Below are 8,236 nucleotides of genomic sequence, written 5' to 3'. Positions count from 1 at the left end.
TTCGGATTGACTCAACATGAAATTGTTCTTGGATTTTTGATTTCACAAGGCTTTTTTTTCTTAGATGTATTTGGCTTCAAGTCACTTCTTTTTCACCCCCAAAATTTGCCAGTTGGTTTATCAAGAACCACAGCGAACATCAGCCCTTTGAAGGGGTGCAGCTGCCACAATAGAATATTTTTTTCATGGCTGTCAGTTGCAGAAAGAAGAAAAAAAAAAAAAAAGGAGCCTTGCTTTTGCTTTCCAGGAGATTGAGTTAATTTTCTATCTGACAGGGATAAATAATAAACAGTATTTTTTTTTTTTTCTGCTGTGAGGGATTGTGTTACGTTATCTGTTTAAACATTCCGTTACATTTTAGTAATGTGAATAATGATTATTCCTGTGCTTCTGAGCTCGCTCTCTTGGCTCGGGCGCCGGAGGTTCAGGAGACACCTGGCATTGTTGACAGAGCGCTGAACTTGAACGCCTCTCACTGTGACAGGGCAAGCCCAAATATTTTGGGAAGAGTCCTTGTTATGTTACGACAGGGGTTGGTAGCACTGATGCTGGGGACAGGTTTTGCTTTAATACAGAGCTGATTTATGCTTTAGTATTCAGGGAACAGCATGAACTTGGGCAGGCAGACTGCTGGGAGAAGGAGGATTGCACTTGGGCACTTCTTATTTGTAGGATGCGCTGAAGGTCTTCCAAGAGATGCTGTCTCTCAGAAGAGGTCAGGATAGGAGCCCTGAAAGATGCTTTTTTGTGGGTGAGAAAGTGGAAGAAATAAAGCTTTTTTCAAAATAATCTAAATATTTAATGTAGTCCCTACATGTAGACAAATACCTGGGGAAGAGCTTGTATTAAAATACCTTTTTAATCATACTTTCTATCCCTCAAGGTGGTATTTGCTTCCTACAGTGTACATCTTCCCTCTTTTATTGGTTTCTTCTCCTGAAGTCAAGCTGCATCTTGGCAGTGCTTTGTGCATCTCCAGTGCTGCAGGAGTGTCCAGCTCGTGGTGTTTCATCGGTCATGGACTTTCAGAAAGATTGGATGTGTTGTGGCGTTTGCCAATTCACGTACGGCATGTAATTATATTCAGGAAGCAATAGGAATTAAATTACATTAATTCCCATGAATATTCATTTAAGAATCTCGACCAAATTCAGGCAGATTAATAGTCCAACGAAAATACAATGGCTATTCATTGCCCCCACAGGAAAAGGAAATATGTATTGGCTGGCAGCTCAGGCCAAATGGAAATGTGCTATAGAAAAGTTATCTCTGCGTGGCTTGTGGTACAGTGGCGGCTGGAGGGACACCTCCAGGAGCAGAGAGGATTAGTGTGGGTACGGACATGGGGAGCCTTTCCCATCCACCAGGAACCCAGAGGAGTCTGGGGTGAATCCAAGACTCATGTCTCTGCACTGCCCATGCAAATCCAAACCAACTCTGACTGCAGTGGAGCTTCTCTGGACTCACAACAGAGCAAAATGTCATTTATTCTGTGTCTGACTCCTGCTGCCCTGTGTGTGGAGCCAGGCTGCAGCCTGCTCTGCCTGGATTGTGATGCTGTGGGGCAGCACAGTAATTTCTTTCCCTTACAAGCAGCACCAAGCTGGCTGTGCTGCTGGCTGTCTGCTCTGCCACAGCCAGCCCAGCACCAGCCCTCAGGGTGGCTGTGGGGCTGCCCTGTCCTGCCAGGCACCTCCTGGCACATGGAAGCTCAGTTCTGTTCCAGCTTGTCCTCCCAGCACAGGCCAGGACATGGCTTCTACTGTGGCCAGGGAAACTGGAAAAGTATAATAGCAAAAGCAGATGAAGGATGCAAATGCGTTTGCAACTGAGGGGTCAGAATTTGGTATGCTGGAAACCCCCCTCCCCAGCAACAATATTTCATTTTAAAAATATCTGGGTTTGGTTATAGCCCTCATTTGGGAGAAGTTATTATTTTCATTTTGCCAGACAAACCAACTTGAGACCTTAGCTGTGTCACCTTATCTCTTTGTGGGACTTCCCCAGTTGGAGAACAGATCCAGCTTCCACTACAGCTGGTGCAAGTGTTGCCGAGAGCACAGGGCTTAGTCTCTAAGCTGATGTTTACACCTTTTAAAATTCCACTCATAGGCAAGTTGACCTTTCCTGCCCTTGAAGTTCTCTGAGCAAAAGAAAGGTCTAGTTATTTTACCTTGCATGTGCACCATGTAATGGGTGGAGCTGAATTTTCTACTTTTTTGAAGGTTATTTGTTGCCAGACTGATCTGGTTTGCCCTGACTATGCTGAAAACAAGGAAATGTAAAAAGCAGCAACCACCATTTTGCCAAGAAGGGGTTTTACCTCAAGTTGCAGTGTGAGCATACTCACAGGACTGCTACTGCTTGTGCTTATTAGAAACAAAAGTCAGATAATCATAAAGCCAGGCTGTAAATCCAATGTACATTTCTCTTTATGTCCGCCAACTTTTTGGGGCAGTACACGGTGTGTATCTCAGCTTTTCATGTCTGATGTAAAAGGTAAAATAACAGCTGAGTACCCACATGGGCTTTGCACCTACACAGGAGTGCCAAGTGGGCCAGGAACCCACCGTGCAGCCTGGTGATGTGCTCTGCAAAGCCTCATAAACCAGTGACTAAGGCAGAAAGGACTCCAAGGCCTGGCTCCTGGGACATTGGAGGTGTGGCATTACAGTAGCTTGGAAAACATTCTGACTTTATAACAAGTAACACCTATAATTACAGAGGCGTCATCACCTTCATAATTTTTTTTTTTTTTCTTTTAGCTAACAAGCTGTAGTTGTAGCCTGTGTACATCCCTGCCAAAATCTGCAAAGCATTTGCTCTTGGGATGGTTCTGCCGGTGGTGGGAATATCAAGCATCTTTCTCCAGGCACTTGTAAAACAATACAGCAGTAAACAATTCAAGCACAATTAGCAGCTACATAGGCAGAGGGGGAGGGAGAAGTCCCACCGCTGGTACTGTCTGTGGAATTAATCATCTTTTACAGAGTTGATATACTGGTTTGGATGTGTGAAGTTAAAAACAGGAGATGAAGAAGTAGCCAATAAGCGTTTATTCGAGGATGAAATGTAAAACAAGGATTTTTTTTAGCGGTATAAGGGAGAGTGTTTAAAAAATGCTCTTTTAACAGGTTTAGCTCATTTTTATTCCTACTGAAGAAACAGATGAACTAAGAAATATAACAAGTTGTTTGCTTTTAAAGCTAGTGGTCCCGCCGATCACACAAACCGCGGTGTCTCCTGTGGTACCGGGGCTGGAGAAGCGGGATGCTGTACGCTCCGCTCCCGGCTCTCGCCCGTTCCCGGCCCCGCTCTCGGGTCTGAGCGCACCGCCGGTCTGAGCGCACCGCTCCGGCAGCGGCGCGAGCATCACCTCCGCAAATATTTATTTGCAGCGATTTTCCGCTCTCAATTATTTAAAATATAATGAATTACGCATAAGTACCTCGCTATTAGGGTAATTCCAGGTCTTAATTGCTGCCGGCACGGCTCCCGCCGTTCCGCCGGGAGGTGGCGCCGCGGGCCCGGCGCTGCTGCCGGAGCCGCCGGGGCCGGGCGGGGGACGGGGACCGGGCACCGGGACTAGGGGAGAGGCTGGGCTGAGCGCGGAGCTCCCGCGGGCGCGGCTGGACCCGCGGTACCGCTCCTGACAGTGTGTGAAAGTATCTCCCCCGGCCCCGGGTCAGTCCTGCGGGCAGCCCGAAAAATGGGGAGGGCAGAAAGCCGGGCGGGTCAAGGAAAGAGTTTTTTCCCCAAACGAGTCGGTCGCTCGGTAACTTCGCGGCCGCCCGCTGACTCCCGCCCGCAGCGCCGGGCAGGACGCGCTCCATCCCCGCGGGGCACCCGACGACCGACCCCCGTCCCGTCGGCGCCGCCGTGCTGCCGGCAGCGGGCAGGGGTCCCGGGCAGGGCGAGGGGCTGCCCGGCGGGGCCGCTCCCCTCGCCTGCTCCGGCCGCCGTCAAGGGAGCCCCCGCGCCGCCAGAGGTTCCAAATTCGCGCTAAGACCATCGGTGCTGTTAAAATTCGCGGTGCGCGAGTGCCGGAGCCGCAGGGCTGGGGCAGCCGGGTGGTCCCGGCTCTGCCCCCTCTCGCGCTCGCCCCGCGGGCGCTGCCGCCCCTCTCCTCGGGAGCCCCGACGGCGCGGCCGGAGCGCTGCCGCTCCGCGCACCCACCGAGATGCGGACCCACCCCCGCGCAGCTGCTCCGGTCGAGCACCCAGCCCCGTCCCCGGGACGGTCAGTCCCGCTCAGCGGCCGGCGCGCGCCGCTGCGCACCCGCGCAGTGTGTCTAAGCGGTGTTTGCGCCCACAGCGGCGGGCTCTGCGGGGAGAACGCGGGCAGCGCTCGCCTCGCCGCTCCGCGCAGGTAAGGCGCCTCCGCGGGTACCCGCGGAGGGCACTCCGGGATCCACCGCATCCCTCAGCTCCGCTGGCCCGATGCCCCGCTGCACCCCGCGCTGCTGCAGAAAAGTTGGTAGGGGTACGCAGCGCTGCGTCCCCGCCGACGGAGCAGCCCCGGCCCGGGCGCTGAGCTGTCCCTCGGGATGCGGAGGGGTGCGCAGGGATGCGCAGCGCTGCGCACCGCGCTCCACCGCCACTTTCGGTTCCCCGTGGGGCCGCCCCGCCTCCCCCGGCCCGGCCCCCCCCCGCCCCCCCCGGCCGTCCTCCGCGGAGCTCCGCGCCTGCGGGGCTCTCGCCCTTCACCCCCTGCGCGCTTCACCCCCCGCTTCTATTATTTTATTTTTTTTTTATTATTATTTTTCCCTTGCGCCGAGCCTTGTTTACCCAGCAGGTGGATGTGACGTCAGAGACTGACAACAGCAAAAAATAACAACATCTCCCTCCGCGGGGGTGTCGCGGGCCGCCCCCGGCCCGCCCGCGCAGGGCTGCGCGGGGCGGGGAGGGGGCGCGGGGCGGCGCGGGGCGGGGGCGCGGCGGGGCGGCGTGCGGGGCCCGCGGGCGCGGCGCCGGGCGGAGGGCTCTATTGTTATTTACCGAGCGGCGGAGCACGCCGCCGCGCCGCCCGGGCTCGGCGTGCCGGAGGGACGGGAGGGAGGGACGGGACGGAGGCAGCCCCGCGCCGCTCCGCGCCGCCGCCCGCCCGCGCCGCGGCCGCGCCGTGCTGGGCAGCGGCAGGGCCGAGTCCTGCGGGTGAGTCCGGCGCCCCCCGACACTTTCCCCGCTCCTCCGGGGCTGTTGCACTTTTCCCCCCGCCGGCCCCACGTGCCCGGCCGCCCCTCCCCGACCGCCGCCGCGGTACCGGGGGGGTGGGGGGATGTGGGGCGGCGGTGCGCGGATGCGGAGCCCCCTCCCCGGACTGCGGGGCCGCCCGCACCCCCTCCCCGCCCACTTTGGAAACTTCCCCCCCGCCCCGCGCTGCGCGCACTCCCCGCCGGGTGGGATGCGGCGCGTCCCGCCCCCCTCCCATCCCCGCTCGCGCTTTCCGCGTGTTTTCCGCCGGGTCCCTCCGAGCCGTAACGCAAGGGGCGCGTACGCCCCAACTTCTGCACTCGGGGCAAGAAGTTACGGTGGGGCCGCGCCCCCCCCCCGCCGTGCTGTGCCCGGCTGCCCGTTCCCCCTTCCCCGAGCACCTGTTGCGGCTTTACGCCCGCGCAGCACTTTCCGCAGGTGCGGAGCCCTGCGCCTCGCATCCGCCCCCACCGCGGGTCCCTGGGACGCGTTGCGCCCATCCCCCCCATTTCTTTCTTTTTTTTTTTTTTTCTGAAACGAAGTGTTTGAATAAACACCCGCGCCTCCTCAGCTCATCCCGGCGCAACTTCTCACTGCGCGGGTGCGGACCGCGCATCCTTCACGCGCGTGTGTGTGCGCACGTCCCCCTCCCGCGCAGCCCCGCGGTGCGGAGCCTCGGGACGGAGCCGCGGCTCGCTGCGCGCCGCGGAGCCGCCGCCGGTGCCCGGTAAGTAGGGCCGCCCCGCGCACCTGCCAGCCCGCGCTGCGCGGCCGCGTCCCCGGGCAGCGGAGAGGTGCGCGCTGCAGGCGGCCGAACGGGCTGTCCGCGCCTCCCTCCTCCCCACCCCCGCCCCGCCGGTTTCTGCGTTTCTTTCTTTCCTGGAAAAAAAAAAAAAAAAACCAACAAAAACCCAAACCAACCCGGCGGGCAGCTGCGCGGGCGGGCAGGGCTCCGCGGGGCGCAGCGCAGCGCAGCCCCCTCCGCACCGCCCGGCAGCTATTAATGACCGGGCGGCCCCGGCTCGGAGAGCATCGCCGGGCGGGCTGCGGAGCGCCGCGCTTTCAGCGACTCTTCTGCTGCCACTTCGCTGTAATGATTTTAATTGCGTGTTTTTGCTTTGAGTGAACCAAGCCGAGCGAGATTACTTTTTTTTGTTTTTCCTTATTCCCCGTCCTTTTCCCCCCGGTTCCCTCTAAGCCCGGCAGCGGCGGCAGCGCGCAGCCCTCCCGTCCCTACCCGAGGCATCTGCCGCCTGCGAGCGCTCTCTAAGCCGCTTCTGTAGAGAAGCTGGAGCCCAACTTCTGTGCTCTGAAGTTTAAGGTTTCATTTTTAGTAACTGTTCTCGGAGTGAGTAATGGACGTGTACTGCTCGTAGCGTGTCGTCTACACTATATAGCCTGCTGATTTCTGGGGTGCTGGATGGTTCTAAATATTAAAACAGGTCTCTAAACTGTGTTTGCTTGCCACACAGTTTTTCTAAACTTGAATTTTACCTGATTTGACCAAATGTTGATGTCACTAGTGACAGCTGCTTAATTAGACAAAGTTGCAAGCATGTCGTCGAAGAAACTTTTTTGCCTGTGCTGGTAATCCACAGCTTACTTTAATATTTTGGAAAACATGCATTTTGCTCGTTTTAATATTATTTTTACAGTTTTTGTTGCTGCTGAGAAGCTCTTACGTTTTGTAAGTTTGAGAGAGCCTGAAATAACTCAAGTTCCCAGAGAAGCGAGTGTGGGCAAGGAGGTACCGTGCATCTCGGCAACTAGATTTGGGGGAAGACAGGGAAATTGGGGCTACTTGTTTCTACATCTCTCCTCTGAAGCTTTTCCCCTGCACATTTTGTTTGAACTATCTCCCAACCATATTGAATGGACCAGGGCACTGGGGGAGGAAGCTCTCCACTAGTTACCATTCAAAAGGTGTCGGCTAAAATCTCATTGCAAAAAAGTATTGTAGCTTTAACATCTTGCATTGGCAGCATTCTTCCCCCTTAGTCTTTGGATTAGTCATTGTATGAGAGACAGGAAAAAAAAATCACTTTTTTTTTTTTTTCTGGAAAAAGTAAAGTAAACAGCCTCCAACAAGTGAACCTTGACAACCCAGATTAAGGAAGGCAGGAGAGATCAAACAAAGCTGCTGCTGGGCTGTTGTCAGGAGCTGCCTCACTGAAAGCTCTGGACTATTCGATCAGGCAGCAAGGCTATATGTTCACTTATGCAGAAATGGACCATTACAAATGCTGATCTTTGTTGTGAAACCAAAGGATAACTCTGAGAAAAATAACTACTATTTCAAACAAGGCTTTCTGTTGCTTACGGTTTTGATTGCGAAGTTAGTTTTTTGTGCATGGGCTGGGGTTTGGGGTTTGTTTGTTTTTTTTAAAGTGATGATGGTTTGAAGTGCATTTTTACACTTTCAGAGGGGCTTAGGATTTGATTATGTTTACGCTGTCTAGAGCTGTAGAGAAGAAGGCATTAAATTAGTGCAATGCAGAAAAACCTAAAGGTTCTGTGGAATTCAGCTTTTATTTCTGGATCGCTGAATTGCAAGGAAACGTGGATTTGGTTTTTTTCTCTCTGTGTGTAAGTTCTGTGTTGGTGTATAATAGAAGAGTTTGGTTCTGATGAAGCACTGTATATTGGATGACTGCATTCCTAGAGTTTGGAAAACTTGTAATATCTTCAAACATGTTGCCAAGCAGTCAGGATGGACCTTGGTTTTGATATGCCGGGATTTTTACAAGACTGTGTGTAATGTGTCTTCATGGCTGTATCACAGAGACTGTTACTGTGTAGTTTTTAGTGAAAATACCAGTAAAGAGTATTAATAGGCACTTGATTTTACTTCAGTAAACAGTTAGGATTTAGGTACTAATTGAAATGAACCAGGGGAGTGAGGTTAGTTTTGTTGTGTGACAGTTTCATGTTTGTATTCAAACACTTGAACTCAAACTTTAAATATGTGTCACTTTCAGTCCTTTAAAGTATTCTAAAACAATGGAAATATCTATTTTTTAAAAAATTCAAGTAAGAGGCTGTTA

General features: G+C 53.9%; 1 protein-coding gene across 7 annotated transcripts in view; it reads left to right on the top strand.

Annotated features, from left to right (window-relative positions):
* The first annotated feature begins 5,083 nt into the window (after positions 1-5,083).
* Positions 5,084-8,236, top strand: part of FOXP1 (forkhead box P1) — a 378,956-nt gene continuing 375,803 nt past the window's right edge. For 2 of the 7 annotated variants that reach the window (XM_059856811.1, XM_059856807.1), the window contains exon 1: positions 5,090-5,153. The gene's annotated coding sequence lies outside the window, so the exon portion shown is untranslated. Of the gene's footprint in view, positions 5,154-8,236 lie in introns of all 7 variants that reach the window. The other 5 variants (XM_059856813.1, XM_059856812.1, XR_009487903.1 and 2 more) reach the window with 4 other exon arrangements.

Source organism: Haemorhous mexicanus, chromosome 11 (assembly GCF_027477595.1).
Source record: "Haemorhous mexicanus isolate bHaeMex1 chromosome 11, bHaeMex1.pri, whole genome shotgun sequence".
NCBI lineage: Eukaryota > Metazoa > Chordata > Aves > Passeriformes > Fringillidae > Haemorhous > Haemorhous mexicanus.
Note: the sequence above shows the minus strand (reverse complement) of the source record. Positions and strands in the feature narration are given on the sequence as shown.